This window comes from Crinia signifera, chromosome 8 (genome assembly GCF_055691185.1).
Source record: "Crinia signifera chromosome 8, ASM5569118v1, whole genome shotgun sequence".
NCBI classification, from domain to species: Eukaryota; Metazoa; Chordata; class Amphibia; order Anura; family Myobatrachidae; genus Crinia; species Crinia signifera.
Window position 1 is genome coordinate 12,750,930 of NC_139224.1, and position 15,744 is coordinate 12,766,673.

At 39.9% G+C, this 15,744-nt stretch overlaps 9 non-coding genes across 9 annotated transcripts; all 9 read right to left on the reverse strand.

Annotated features, from left to right (window-relative positions):
• Positions 1–814: 814 nt before the first annotated feature.
• Positions 815–887, reverse strand: TRNAR-CCG (transfer RNA arginine (anticodon CCG)). The gene has a single exon. It is a non-coding gene; the product is annotated as a tRNA-Arg (tRNA).
• A 2,486-nt stretch (positions 888–3,373) lies between these two features.
• TRNAR-CCG (transfer RNA arginine (anticodon CCG)) lies at positions 3,374–3,446 on the reverse strand. Its single transcript has one exon. It is a non-coding gene; the product is annotated as a tRNA-Arg (tRNA).
• Positions 3,447–5,732: 2,286 nt separating this feature from the next.
• TRNAR-CCG (transfer RNA arginine (anticodon CCG)) lies at positions 5,733–5,805 on the reverse strand. The gene has a single exon. It is a non-coding gene; the product is annotated as a tRNA-Arg (tRNA).
• A 1,207-nt stretch (positions 5,806–7,012) lies between these two features.
• TRNAW-CCA (transfer RNA tryptophan (anticodon CCA)) lies at positions 7,013–7,085 on the reverse strand. Its single transcript has one exon. It is a non-coding gene; the product is annotated as a tRNA-Trp (tRNA).
• A 2,007-nt stretch (positions 7,086–9,092) lies between these two features.
• On the reverse strand, positions 9,093–9,165 carry TRNAR-CCG (transfer RNA arginine (anticodon CCG)). Its single transcript has one exon. It is a non-coding gene; the product is annotated as a tRNA-Arg (tRNA).
• A 450-nt stretch (positions 9,166–9,615) lies between these two features.
• Positions 9,616–9,688, reverse strand: TRNAR-CCG (transfer RNA arginine (anticodon CCG)). The gene has a single exon. It is a non-coding gene; the product is annotated as a tRNA-Arg (tRNA).
• Positions 9,689–10,676: 988 nt separating this feature from the next.
• On the reverse strand, positions 10,677–10,749 carry TRNAR-CCG (transfer RNA arginine (anticodon CCG)). Its single transcript has one exon. It is a non-coding gene; the product is annotated as a tRNA-Arg (tRNA).
• Positions 10,750–11,232: 483 nt separating this feature from the next.
• Positions 11,233–11,305, reverse strand: TRNAR-CCG (transfer RNA arginine (anticodon CCG)). The gene has a single exon. It is a non-coding gene; the product is annotated as a tRNA-Arg (tRNA).
• Positions 11,306–12,292: 987 nt separating this feature from the next.
• TRNAR-CCG (transfer RNA arginine (anticodon CCG)) lies at positions 12,293–12,365 on the reverse strand. The gene has a single exon. It is a non-coding gene; the product is annotated as a tRNA-Arg (tRNA).
• Positions 12,366–15,744: the final 3,379 nt, after the last annotated feature.

A 15,744-nucleotide genomic window follows, 5' to 3' on the forward strand; every position in this document is an offset into this window, starting at 1 on the left:
AGTCAAACACATGAGATTGATTTGGCTTAAAGGTTTAAGATAGCTTTTAGATGTAAGAGCAACTAGAGTACAAAGTTCCAGGAGACCAAGGCACTTTTTAAAATTATTCAGAATGAAACTTTTAAGTTGACAATGTGAGGCAGCTTAAACAGTCCTTTCGTTCCATTGTTCAACACCTATCTTTCATGGACATATGTCATTTTTTTTCCAGATTCTTCAAGTCAAACACATGAAATTGATTTGGCTTAAAGATGGTTGTGTACCAAAATAACCCAAGAGGAAATATCAGCATGACTTTTAAAGGTTTTAATGAGAATTAAAGAGAAGCGACCAAGGTGGGACTTGAACAATCCACAGCTTCGGAGGCTGATGCCTTATCCATTAGGCCACAGGGCCTCAGCGGCTTTGACACAATATGAGCTCGGGAGTGATTTACCACTGCCATTACTAAACTGGGTACTCATTGCAAAAAAGTTTCCATTTGGCCAGGGGCAATGATTCTAGCTAGTCAACGTAGTCAGATAAGATAGCTTTTAGATGTAAGAGCAACTAGAGTACAAAGTTCCAGAAGACCAAGGCACTTTTTAAAATTATTCAGAATTAAACTTTTAAGTTGACAATGTGAGGCAGCTTAAACAGTCCTTTCGTTCCATTGTTCAACACCTATCTTTCATGGACATATGTCATTTTTTTTCCAGATTCTTCAAGTCAAACACATGAGATTGATTTGGCTTAAAGATGGTTGTGTACCAAAATAACCCAAGAGGAAATATCAGCATGACTTTTAAAGGTTTTAATGAGAATTAAAGAGAAGCGACCCAGGTGGGACTTGAACCCACAATCCCCAGCTTCGGAGGCTGATGCCTTATCCATTAGGCCACAGGGCCTCAGCTGCTTCAACACAACATGAGCTCGGGAGTGACTTACCACTGCCATTTCTAAACTGGGTACTCATTGCAAAAAAAGTTTCCATTTGGCCAGGGGCAATGATTCTAGCTAAATATTCATTGCACATTAAGACAAGTACTATTTCCAAAAAAAGATTCTTTGGATTTTATTCTTCAAAGTAGTCAGATAAGATAGGTTTTACATGTAAGAGCCACTGGAGCACAAAGTTCCATGAGACCATGCTTCCAGGAGTCCACGGCAGTATTTAAAATGATTCAGAAAGAAACTTTTCAGTTGACAATGTGAGGCAGATTAAACAGTCCTATCTTTCCATTGTACAACCCTTATTTTTCATGGAAATATTTCATTTTTTTCAGTTGCTGTAAGTCAATAACATGAAATCAATTTGGATTAAAGATAGTTGTGTATCAAAATAGCCCAAGAGGAAATATCAGCATGACCTTGCAAGGATTTAATGAGAAGCGACCCACAATCCCCAGCTCCGGAGGCTGATGCCTTATCCATTTGGCCACTGGGCCTCAACTGCTAGACCTGGAAAGTTAATTTGGGAGTGACATACACCTGCCATTCCTAGACTGGGTACTCATAAGTGTAAAGTTGCCATTCGGTCAGGGGCAGAGAATCTAGCTACATATTCATTGCACAATAAGTAAGAAACAAGTTTATTTGGGTTTTCTTCTTCAACGTAGTCAGATAAGATAGCTTTTAGATGTAAGAGCAACTAGAGTACAAAGTTCCAGAAGACCAAGGCACTTTTTAAAATTATTCAGAATGAAACTTTTAAGTTGACAATGTGAGGCAGCTTAAACAGTCCTTTCGTTCCATTGTTCAACACCTATCTTTCATGGACATATGTCATTTTTTTTCCAGATTCTTCAAGTCAAACACATGAGATTGATTTGGCTTAAAGATGGTTGTGTACCAAAATAACCCAAGAGGAAATATCAGCATGACTTTTAAATAGAAGCGACCCAGGTTGGACTTGAACCCACAATCCCCAGCTTCGGAGGCCACAGGGCCTCAGCTACTTCCACACAACATGAGCTCGGGAGTGACTTACCACTACCATTACTAAACTTGGTACTCATTAGAAAAAAGTTTCCATTTGGCCAGGGGCAGTTATTCTAGCTACATATTCATTGCACATTAAGGCAATTGCTATTTCCAAAAAAAGATTCTTTGGGCTTTATTCTTCAAAGTATTCCAGAAGACCTTTCGTTCCATTGTTCAACACCTATCTTTCATGGACATATGTCATTTTTTTTCCAGATTCGTCTAGTCAAACAAATGAAATTGATTTGTTTTAAAGATGGTTTTGTACCAAAAAAACCCAAGAGGAAATATCAGCATGACTTTTAAATAGAAGCGACCCAGGTGGGACTTGAACCCACAATCCCCAGCTTCAGAGGCTGATGTCTTATCCATTAGGCCACAGGGCCTCAGCTACATCAACACAACATGAGCTCTGGAGTGACTTACTGCTACCATTACTAAACTTGGTACTCATTAGAAAAAAGTTTCCATTTGGCCAGGGGCAGTTATTCTAGCTACATATTCATTGCACATTAAGGCAATTGCTATTTCCAAAAAAAGATTCTTTGGGCTTTATTCTTCAAAGTATTCAGATAAGATAGCTTTTAGATGTAAGAGCAACTGGAGCACAAAGTTCCATGAGACCATGCTTCCAGGAGTCCACGGCCATATTTAAAATGATTCAGAAAGAAACTTTTCCGTTGACAATGTGAGGCAGATTAAACAGTCCTATCTTTCCATTGTACAACCCTTATTTTTCATGGAAATATTTTATTTTTTTCAGCGGCTTTAAGTCAATCACATAAGATCAATTTGGCTTAAAGATGGTTGTGTATCAAAATAACCCAAGAGGAAATATCAGCATGACTTTGAAAGGCTTAAAAGAGAATTGACCCAGGTGGGACTTGAACGCACAATTCCCAGTTCTGGAGGCTGATGCTTTATCCATTTGGCCACTGGGCCTCAACTGCTCGACCTGGAAAGGGAATTTATGAGTGACATACACCTGCCATTCCTAGACTGTGTACTCATAAGTGTAAAGTTTCCATTCGGCCAGGGGCAGAGAATCTAGCTACATATATATTGCACATTAAATAAGAAACAAATTTATTTGGGTTTTCTTCTTCAACATAGTCAGATAAGATAGCTTTTAGATGTAAGAGCAACTATAGAACAAAGTTCCAGGAGACCAAGGCACTTTTTAAAATTATTCAGAATGAAACTTTTAAGTTGACAATGTGAGGCAGCTTAAACAGTCCTTTCGTTCTATTGTTCAACACCTATCTTTCATGGACATATGTAATTTGTTTTTCCAGATGCTTCAAGTCAATCACATGAAATTGATTTGGCTTAAAGATCGTTGTGTACCAAAATATCCCAAGAGGAAAAATCAGCATGACTTTTAAAGGTTTTAATGAGAATTAAAGAGAAGCGACCCAGGTGGGACTTGAACCCACAATCCCCAGCTTCGGAGGCTGATGCCTTATCCATTAGGCCACAGGGCCTCAGCTGCTTCAACACAACATGAGCTCGGGAGTGACTTACCACTGCCATTTCTAAACTGGGTACTCATTGCAAAAAAGTTTCCATTTGGCCAGGGGCAATGATTCTAGCTAAATATTCATTGCACATTAAGACAAGTGCTATTTCCAAAAAAAGATTCTTTGGGTTTTATTCTTCAAAGTAGTCAGATAAGATAGCTTTTAGATGTAAGAGCCACTGGAGCACAAAGTTCCATGAGACCATGCTTCCAGGAGTCCACGGCTGTATTTAAAATGATTCAGAAAGAAACTTTTCAGTTGACACTGTGAGGCAGATTAAACAGTCCTATCTTTCCATTGTACAACCCTTATTTTTCATGGAAATATTTCATTTTTTTCAGTTGCTGTAAGTCAATCACATGAAATCAATTTGGCTTAAAGATGGTTGTGTATCAAAATAACCCAATAGGAAATATCAGCATGACCTTGCAAGGATTTAATGAGAAGCGTCCCACAATCCCCAGCTCCGGAGGCTGATGCCTTATCCATTTGGCCACTGGGCCTCAACTGCTAGACCTGGAAAGTGAATTTGGGAGTGACATACACCTGCCATTCCAAGACTGGGTACTCATAAGTGTAAAGTTGCCATTCGGTCAGGGGCAGAGAATCTAGCTACATATTCATTGCACAATAAGTAAGAAACAAGTTTATTTGGGTTTTCTTCTTCAACGTAGTCAGATAAGATAGCTTTTAGATGTAAGAGCAACTAGAGTACAAAGTTCCAGAAGACCAAGGCACTTTTTAAAATTATTCAGAATGAAACTTTTAAGTTGACAATGTGAGGCAGCTTAAACAGTCATTTCGTTCCATTGTTCAACACCTATCTTTCATGGACATATGTCATTTTTTTTCAAGATTCTTCAAGTCAAACACATGAGATTGATTTGGCTTAAAGATGGTTGTGTACCAAAAAAAACCAAGAGGAAATATCAGCATGACTTTTAAAAAGAAGCGACGCAGGTGGGACTGGAACCCACAATCCCCAGCTTCGGAGGCTGATGCCTTATCCATTAGGCCACAGGGCCTCAGCTACTTCAACACAACATGAGCTCGGGAGTGACTTACCGCTACCATTACTAAACTTGGTACTCATTAGAAAAAAGTTTCCATTTGGCCAGGGGCAGTTATTCTAGCTACATATTCATTGCACATTAAGGCAATTGCTATTTCCAAAAAAAGATTCTTTGGGCTTTATTCTTCAAAGTATTCAGATAAGATAGCTTTTAGATGTAAGAGCAACTGGAGCACAAAGTTCCATGAGACCATGCTTCCAGGAGTCCACGGCAGTATTTAAAATGATTCAGAAAGAAACTTTTCCATTGACAATGTGAGGCAGATTAAACAGTCCTATCTTTCCATTGTACAACCCTTATTTTTCATGGAAATATTTCATTTTTTTCAGTTGCTGTAAGTCAATCACATGAAATCAATTTGGCTTAAAGATGGTTGTATATCAAAATAACCCAAGAGGAAATATCAGCATGACCTTGCAAGGATTTATTGAGAAACGACCCACAATCCCCAGCTCCGGAGGCTGATGCCTTATCCATTAGGACACTGGGCCTCAACGGCCGGAACTGGAAAGTGAATTTAGGAGTGACATACACCTGCCATTCCTAGACTGTGTACTCATAAGTGTAAAGTTTCGATTCGGCCAAGGGCAGAGAATCTAGCTACATATATATTGCACATTAAATAAGAAACAAGTTTATTTGGGTTTTCTTCTTCAACGTAGTCAGATAAGATAGCTTTAAGATGTAAGAGCAACTAGAGAACAAAGTTCCAGGAGACCAAGGCACTTGTTAAAATTATTCAGAATGAAACTTTTAAGTTGACAATGTGAGGCAGCTTAAACAGTCCTTTCGTTCCATTGTTCAACACCTATCTTTCATGGACATATGTCATTTTTTTTCCAGATTCTTCAAGTCAAACACATGAGATTGATTTGGCTTAAAGGTTTAAGATAGCTTTTAGATGTAAGAGCAACTAGAGTACAAAGTTCCAGGAGACCAAGGCACTTTTTAAAATTATTCAGAATGAAACTTTTAAGTTGACAATGTGAGGCAGCTTAAACAGTCCTTTCGTTCCATTGTTCAACACCTATCTTTCATGGACATATGTCATTTTTTTCCAGATTCTTCAAGTCAAACACATGAAATTGATTTGGCTTAAAGATGGTTGTGTACCAAAATAACCCAAGAGGAAATATCAGCATGACTTTTAAAGGTTTTAATGAGAATTAAAGAGAAGCGACCCAGGTGGGACTTGAACCCACAATCCCCAGCTTCGGAAGCTGATGCCTTATCCATTAGGCCACAGGGCCTCAGCTGTTTTGACACAACATGAGCTCGGGAGTGACTTACCGCTGCCATTACAAAACTGGGTACTCATTGCAAAAAAGTTTTCATTTGGCCAGGGGCAATGATTCTAGCTAAATATTCATTGCACATTAAGGCAATTGCTATTTCCAAAAAAATATTCTTTGGGCTTTATTCTTCAAAGTATTCAGATAAGATAGCTTTTAGATGTAAGAGCCACTGGAGCACAAAGTTCCATGAGACCATGCTTCCAGGAGTCCACGGGAGTATTTAAAATGATTCAGAAACAAACTTTTCAGTTGACACTGTGAGGCAGATTAAACAGTCCTATCTTTCCATTGTACAACCCTTATTTTTCATGGAAATATTTCATTTTTTTCAGCAGCTTTAAGTCAATCACATAAGATCAATTTGGCTTAAAGATGGTTGTGTATTAAAATAACCCAATAGGAAATATCAGCATGACCTTGCAAGGATTTAATGAGAAGTGACCGACAATCCCCAGCTCCGGAGGCTGATGCCTTATCCATTTGGCCACTGGGCCTCAACTGCTGGACCTGGAAAGTGAATTTGGGAGTGCCATACACCTGTCATTCCTAGACTGGGTACTCATAAGTGTAAAGTTGCCATTCAGCCAGCGGCAGAGAATCTAGCTACATATTCATTGCACAATAAGTAAGAAACAACTTTATTTGGGTTTTCTTCTTCAACGTAGTCAGATAAGATAGCTTTTAGATATAAGAGAAACTAGAGTACAAAGTTCCAGGAGACCAAGGCACTTTTTAAAATTATTCAGAATGAAACTTTTAAGTTGACAATGTGAGGCAGCTTAAGCAGTCCATTCGTTCCATTGTTCAACACCTATCTTTCATGGACATATGTCATTTTTTTTCCAGATTTTTCAAATCAAACACATGAGATTGATTTGGCTTAAAGGTTTAAGATAGCTTTTAGATGTAAGAGCAACTAGAGTACAAAGTTCCAGGAGACCAAGGCACTTTTTAAAATTATTCAGAATGAAACTTTTAAGTTGACAATGTGAGGCAGCTTAAACAGTCCTTTCGTTCCATTGTTCAACACCTATCTTTCATGGACATATGTCATTTTTTTTCCAGATTCGTCTAGTCAAACAAATGAAATTGATTTGGTTTAAAGATGGTTGTGTACCAAAAAAACCCAAGAGGAAATATCAGCATGACTTTTAAATAGAAGCGACCCAGGTGGGACTTGAACCCACAATCCCCAGCTTTGGAGGCTGATGCCTTATCCATTAGGCCACAGGGCCTCAGCTGCTTCAACGCAACATGAGCACGGGAGTGACTGACCGCTACCATTACTATACTTGGTACTAATTAGAAAAAAAGTTTCCATTTGGCCAGGGGCAGTTATTCTAGCTACATATTCATTGCACATTAAGGCAATTGCTATTTCCAAAAAAAGATTCTTTGGGCTTTATTCTTCAAAGTATTCAGATAAGATAGCTTTTAGATGTAAGAGCAACTGGAGCACAAAGTTCCATGAGACCATGCTTCCAGGAGTCCACGGCAGTATTTCAAATGATTCAGAAAGAAACTTTTCCGTTGACAATGTGAGGCACATTAAACAGTCCTATCTTTCCATTGTACAACCCTTATTTTTCATGGAAATATTTCATTATTTTCAGCGGCTTTAAGTCAATCACATAAGATCAATTTGGCTTAAAGATGGTTGTGTATTAAAATAACCCAATAGGAAATATCAGCATGACCTTGCAAGGATTTAATGAGAAGTGACCGACAATCCCCAGCTCCGGAGGCTGATGCATTATCCATTTGGCCACTGGGCCTCAACTGCTGGACCTGGAAAGTGAACTTGGGAGTGACATACACCTGCCATTCCTAGACTGGGTACTCATAAGTGTAAAGTTGCCATTCAGCCAGGGGCAGAGAATCTAGCTACATATTCATTGCACAATAAGTAAGAAACAAGTTTATTTGGGTTTTCTTCTTCAACGTAGTCAGATAAGATAGCTTTTTGATGTAAGAGCAACTAGAGAACAAAGTTCCAGGAGACCAAGGCACTTTTTAAAATTATTCAGAATGAAACTTTTAAGTTGACAATGTGAGGCAGCTTAAACAGTCCTTTCGTTTCATTTTTCAGCACTTACCTTTCATGGATATATGTCATTTTTTTTCCAGATGCTTCAAGTCAATCACATGAGATTGATTTGGCTTAAAGTGTTCCAAAATAACACAAGAGGAAATATCAGCATGACTTTTAAAGGTTTTAATGAGAATTAAAGAGAAGCGACCAAGGTGGGACTTGAACCCACAATCCCCAGATTCGGAGGCTGATGCCTTATCCATTAGGCCACAGGGCCTCAGCTGCTTTAACACAACATGTGCTCGGGGGTGACTTACCACTGCCAATACTAAACTGGGTACTCATTGCAAAAAAGTTTCCATTTGGCCAGGGGCAATGATTCTAGCTAAATATTCATTGCACAACAAGATAAGATAGCTTTTAGATGTAAGAGCCACTGGAGCACAAAGTTCCATGAGACCATGCTTCCAGGAGTCCAAGGCAGTATTAAAAATTATTCAGAAGGAAACTTTTCCATTGACAATGTGAGGCAGATTAAACAATCCTCTATTTCCATTGTACAACCCTTATTTTTCATGGAAATATTTCATTTTTTTCAGTTGCTGTAAGTCAAACACATGAAATCAATTTGGCTTAAAGATGGTTATGTATCAAGATAACCCAAGAGGAAATATCAGCATGACTTTGAAAGGATTTAATGAGAAGCGACCCACAATCCCCAGCTCCGGAGGCTGATGCCTTTTCCATTTGACCACTGGGCCTCAACTGCTGGACCTGGAAAGTGAATTTGGGAGTGACATACACCTGCCATTCCTAGACTGGGTACTCATAAGTGTAAAGTTTCCATTCGGCCAGGGGCAGAGAATCTAGCTACATATTCATTGCACAATAAGTAAGAAACGAGTATATTTGGGTTTTCTTCTTCAACGTAGTCAGATAAAATAGCTTTTAGATGTAAGAGCAACTAGAGAACAAAGTTCCAGGAGACCAAGGCACTTTTTAAAATTATTCAGAATGAAACTTTTAAGTTGACAATGTGAGGCAGCTTAAACAGTCCTTTTGTTCCATTGTTCAACACCTATCTTTCATGGACATATGTCATTTTTTTTCCAGATGCTTCAAGTAAATCACATGAGATTGATTTGGCTTAAAGATGGTTGTGTACCAAAATAACCCAAGAGGAAATATCAGCATGAATTTTAAAGAGAAGCGACCCAGGTGGGACTTGAACCCACAATCCCCAGCTTCGGAGGCTGATGCCTTATCCATTAGGCCACTGGGCCACAACTGCTGGACCTGAAAAGTGAATTTGGGAGTGACATACACCTGCCATTCCTAGACTGGGTACTCATAAGTGTAAAGTTGCCATTCGGCCAGGGGCAGAGAATCTAGCTACATATATATTGCACAATAAGTAAGAAACAAGTTTATTTGGGTTTTCTTCTTCAACGTAGTCAGATAAGATAGCTTTTAGATGCAAGAGCAACTAGAGTACAACGTTCCAGGAGACCAAGGCACTTTTTAAAATGATTCAGAATGAAACTTTTAAGTTAACAATGTGAGGCAGCTTAAACAGTCCTTTCGTTCCATTGTTCAACACCTATCTTTCATGGACATATGTCATTTTTTTTTCCAGATTCTTCAAGTCAAACACATGAGATTGATTTGGCTGAAAGATGGTTGTGTACCAAAATAACCCAAGAGGAAATATCAGCATGACTTTTAAATAGAAGCGACCCAGGTGGGACTTGAACCCACAATCCCCAGCTTCGGAAGCTGATGCCTTATCCATTAGGCCACAGGGCCTCAGCTGTTTCAACACAACATGAGCTCGGGAGTGACTTACCACTGCCATTACTAAACTGGGTACTCATTGCAAAAAAGTTTCCATTTGGCCAGGGGCAATGATTCTAGCTAAATATTCATTGCACATTAAGGCAATTGCTATTTCCAAGAAAAGATTCTTTGGGTTTTATTCTTCAAAGTAGTCAGATAAGATAGCTTTTAGATGTAAGAACCACTGGAGCACAAAGTTCCATGAGACCATGCTTCCAGGAGTCCACAGCAGTATTTAAAATGATTCAGAAAGAAACTTTTCCGTTGACAATGTGAGGCAGATTAAACAGTCCTATCTTTCCATTGTACAACCCTTATTTTTCATGGAAATATTTCATTTTTTTTAGTTGCTGTAAGTCAATCACATGAAATCAATTTGGCTTAAAGATGGTTATGTATCAAGATAACCCAAGAGGAAATATCAGCATGACCTTGCAAGGATTTAATGAGAAGCAACCCACAATCCCCAGCTCCGGAGGCTGATGCCTTATATATTTGGCCAATGGACCTCAACTGCTGGACCTGGAAAGTGAATTTGGGAGTGACATACACCTGCCATTCCTAGACTGAGTACTCATAAGTGTAAAGTTGCCATTCGGCCAGGAGCAGAGAATCTAGCTACATATTCATTGCACAATAAGTAAGAAACAAGTTTATTTGGGTTTTCTTCTTCAACGTAGTCAGATAAGATAGCTTTTAGATGTAAGAGCAACTAGAGTACAAAGTTCCAGGAGACCAAGGCACTTTTTAAAATTATTCAGAATGAAACTTTTAAGTTGACAATGTGAGGCAGCTTAAACAGTCCTTTCGTTCCATTGTTCAACACCTATCTTTCATGGACATATGTCATTTTTTTTCCAGATTCTTCAAGTCAATCACATGAGATTGATTTGGCTGAAAGATGGTTGTGTACCAAAATAACCCAAGAGGAAATATCAGCATGACTTTTAAACAGAAGCGACCCAGGTGGGACTTGAACCCACAATCCCCAGCTTCGGAGGCTGATGCCTTATCCATTAGGCCACAGGGCCTCAGCTGTTTTAACACAACATGAGCTCGGGAGTGACTTACCACTGCCATTACTAAACTGGGTACTCATTGCAAAAAAGTTTCCATTTGGCCAGGGGCAATGATTCTAGCTAAATATTCATTGCACATTAAGGCAATTGCTATTTCCCAAAAAAGATTCTTTGGGCTTTATTCTTCAAAGTATTCAGATAAGATAGCTTTTAGATGTAAGAGCAACTGGAGCACAAAGTTCCATGAGACCATGCTTCCATGAGTCCACGGCAGTATTTAAAATGATTCAGAAAGAAACTTTTCCGTTGACAATGTGAGGCAGATTAAACAGTCCTATCTTTCCATTGTACAACCCTTATTTTTCATGGAAATATTTCATTTTTTTTAGTTGCTGTAAGTCAATCACATGAAATCAATTTGGCTTAAAGATGGTTGTGTACCAAAATAACCCAAGAGGAAATATCAGCATGACTTTCAAAGGTTTAAATGAGAAGTGATCCAGGTGGGACTTGAACCCACAATCCCCAGCTTCGGAGGCTGATGCCTTATCCATTAGGCCACAGGGCCTCAGCTGCTTTAACACAACATGAGCTTGGGAGTGACTCACCGCTGCCATTACTAAACTGGGTACTCATTGCAAAAAAGTTTCCATTTGGCCAGGGGCAGTGATTCTAGCTAAATATTCATTGCACATCAAGATAAGTGCTATTTAAAAAAAAAGATTCTTTGGGTTTTATTCTTCAAAGTAGTCAGATAAGATAGCTTTTAGATGTAAGAGCCACTGGAGCACAAAGTTCCATGAGACCATGCTTCCAGGAGTCCACGGCAGTATTAAAAATTATTCAGAAGGAAACTTTTTCATTGACAATGTGAGGCAGATTAAACAATCCTCTATTTCCATTGTACAACCCTTATTTTTCATGGAAATATTTCATTTTTTTCAGTTGCTGTAAGTCAAACACATGAAATCAATTTGGCTTAAAGATGGTTATGTATCAAGATAACCCAAGAGGAAATATCAGCATGACTTTGAAAGGATTTAATGAGAAGCGACCCACAATCCCCAGCTCCGGAGGCTGATGCCTTTTCCATTTGGCCACTGGGCCTCAACTGCTGGACCTGGAAAGTGAATTTGGGAGTGACATACACCTGCCATTCCTAGACTGGGTACTCATAAGTGTAAAGTTTCCATTCGGCCAGGGGCAGAGAATCTAGCTACATATTCATTGCACAATAAGTAAGAAACGAGTATATTTGGGTTTTCTTCTTCAACGTAGTCAGATAAAATAGCTTTTAGATGTAAGAGCAACTAGAGAACAAAGTTCCAGGAGACCAAGGCACTTTTTAAAATTATTCAGAATGAAACTTTTAAGTTGACAATGTGAGGCAGCTTAAACAGTCCTTTTGTTCCATTGTTCAACACCTATCTTTCATGGACATTTGTCATTTTTTTTCCAGATGCTTCAAGTCAATCACATGAGATTGATTTGGCAAAAGATGGTTGTGTACCAAAATAACCCAAGAGGAAATATCAGCATGAATTTTAAAGAGAAGCGACCGAGGTGGGACTTGAACCCACAATCCCCAGCTTCGGAGGCTGATGCCTTATCCATTAGGCCACAGGGCCTCAGCTACATTAACACAACATGAGCTTGGGAGTGACTTACCACTGCCAATACTAAACTGGGTACTCATTGCAAAAAAGTTTCCATTTGGCCAGGGGCAGTGATTCTAGCTAAATATTCATTGCACATTAAGACAAGTGCTATTTAAAAAAAAAGATTCTTTGGGTTTTATTCTTCAAAGTAGTCAGATAAGATAGCTTTTAGATGTAAGAGCCACTGGAGCACAAAGTTCCATGAGACCATGCTTCCAGGAGTCCACGGCAGTATTAAAATTTATTCAGAAAGAAACTTTTCCATTGACAATGTGAGGCAGATTAAGCGATCCTCTATTTCCATTGTACAACCCTTATTTTTCATGAAAATATTTCATTTTTTTCAACTCAAATAATTCAACTAAACGATGTGGTGTAGCTACCCTTATTAGAAATTCTATCCCCTTCCAATTTCAAGAGTCCAAATGTGATAGTGAAGGTCGATATCTTATAATTAGAGGAAAATTTGGACATGAAGAGGTTACACTGGCCAACTTATACGCTCCTAACACTGGGCAAGCTAAATTTTTTAGGAAATTTTTCAGGGTACTTGAAGTATTTAGACGAGGCAAAACACTTATAGGAGGGGATTTCAATACGGTTCTCACCCATATGGATAAATCTGGCCCTGTACAAGGTAATCAAATCCCAAACTCATCCACGCTACGCAACTGCATTGCCGGGGCGGCCCTGTATGATATATGGAGGTGTCTTCATCCCACTACTAGAGACTATACATTTTTTTCTAAACCACATGATGTTTACTCACGTTTAGATATGTTCCTGGGTTGCTCCTCCTTATCCCAGTCCGCCCAGAGCGCCTCAATAGTCCCTCTTACGTGGACTGATCACTCGGCACTAGTTACTTCCTTTGATATATTTGAAATCTCCACCAGTAAACCCTCATGGAGACTTAACGAAACTGTGTTGAAGATCCCACAATTTCAAGAGTTAATTAAAACTAATATTCAGGAGTATTTCGCTCATAATCTACAAGATGACTGCAGTGAATCAACAATTTGGGAAGCCCATAAGGCAGTCATAAGGGGGACCATCATCCAATACCTATCTAGACGGAAAAAAGAACAAGAAAAGCGTATTCAAACTCTCAATGCATCCTTAACGGAACTAGATAGGGAACATAAACGTACCCACTCCCAGCAAATCCTGACGGAACTTTCAAACACACGAGCCGAACTACAATCTCTTTTAGCGGAAAAAGTGGAACGCTCACTACGCTGGGCCAATCAATCGTTCTATGACAAAAGTAACAAGGCCCACACCCTTCTGGCTAACAAATTACGCGCGAAAAAAGCGAACCAAACAATACATTCCATTAAAGACTCCTCAGGTAACCCGACATTTGACCCTAAAAGAATTAACAATATTTTTTTAGACTACTATAAAGCCTTATATAACCTGGAGACTCCTCCAGATCCCGCCAACCAGACTCTTAAGATCCGTCAATACCTAGACTCATGCGCCCTCCCCCACATAGATGACTCAGCAAATTTGATGTTAAACGCCGATATTACGTTAGAAGAATTGGAGGCAGCTCTGAAATCCCAAAAACCGTCTAAGGCCCCTGGTCCCGACGGCTATCCGATGATCTATTACAAAACCTTTGCACCACAACTCACTCCGCACATGGTCTCCCATTTCAACAAAATCATGAAGGGAGCCCCTTTCCACAAGGACTCCATGAACTCCCGTATTATTGTCATCCCGAAACCCGGCAAGGATCCTACATCTTGTTCTAACTACAGGCCTATCTCACTCATTAATACAGATCTCAAGCTTTTTGCTAAGATACTGGCTTCTCGTTTAAACTCAGTTTTGGCCTCACTGATAGACCCAGATCAAGTAGGATTCATCCCGGGCAGACAGGCATCTGATAATACTAGGCGTACTATCAACCTGATACACCACATCACCTCTTCTAAAATTCCAGCAGTTGCCTTAGCACTCGACGCCGAAAAGGCGTTCGACCGTATCTCCTGGCCCTTTCTATTTGCGACGCTTTCCACCTTTGGCCTTCAAGGTCACTTTCTCATGGCCATTAAAGCCCTCTACTCGCAGCCCTCATCGACAGTAGCGACTAACGGTCTAAACTCCTCACGGTTTCAGTTGAAAAATGGCACTCGCCAAGGCTGTCCCCTTTCACCCCTGATTTTCGCCCTGTGTATCGAGCCCCTTGCAGCTCGTATCCGTGCTAATACCGACATAGGAGGTATCACTATCGGACATAATTCGTACAAGATATCGCTTTTTGCGGACGACGTCCTCTTAACCCTTTCGAATCCGCTGATATCTCTTCCCAACCTCCAATCAGAACTCAGTCTATATGGTTCCCTCTCAGGCTATAGAGTTAACCACACCAAATCTGAAGCGATGGCGTTTAACATCCCACCCCAAACATATGCTTCCCTCACCTCATCCTTTCCCTTCCTCTGGAGACCACAATCCATTAAATATCTCGGCATAAACATTACCAAAACTTACTCTGCTCTCTACAAGGCCAACTTTGACCCCATTATTAAGGTACTTACACAAGACATGATTAAATGGAACCGACTATACATTTCATGGATTGGCAGAATAAACACCCTCAAAATGAACCTACTCCCTCGCATTTTATACTTATTCCAAACAATTCCAATCTCGGTACCGCGTTCAACTTTTACCTCTCTCCAAAAAATGTGTCATAAATTCGTCTGGGCCAATCGTAAACCAAGAATACGGCGCTCGATTCTAACCAAACAGACCGCTCTGGGGGGACTGGGATACCCTAATCTATATGCATACTACGTAGCATGTCAACTTAATCATATTATATCCTGGCACTCACCACAAGGCACTAAGAAATGGGTGGATATTGAAAATGCCCTACTTCAGGGAAGCCAACTAGATTATTTCTTGTGGCTCCCTAGATCCTGCAGACCACCCTCGGCATACCTTATACCCACGGTAAATTTTACAATACGCCTATGGGACAAAGCGTCAGCTAGCCACAACTTGTCTTCTCACCCATCTCCGCTGACTCCAATCTGGGGCCACCCGGCATTTATCCCGGGAACCGAACGCACTATGGCAGACACATGGCGATCTCGCGGAATTACCAGATTTATCCATCTTAGAGGAATGCAGAGAGCGCTTTGGAATACCCCACTCTCATAACTTTCAATATATCCAAATACAAAGCTTTCTCAATTCTCAAACGAGATCTACTACAATGAGACAGCCCTCTTCATTCGAAAGGCTATGCTTATCCTCTAGTTGCAGCAAAGGGAACATCTCTACAATTTACCACTCAATTTTGGCCCCCGACCCACCATCCCGCGAACCACAT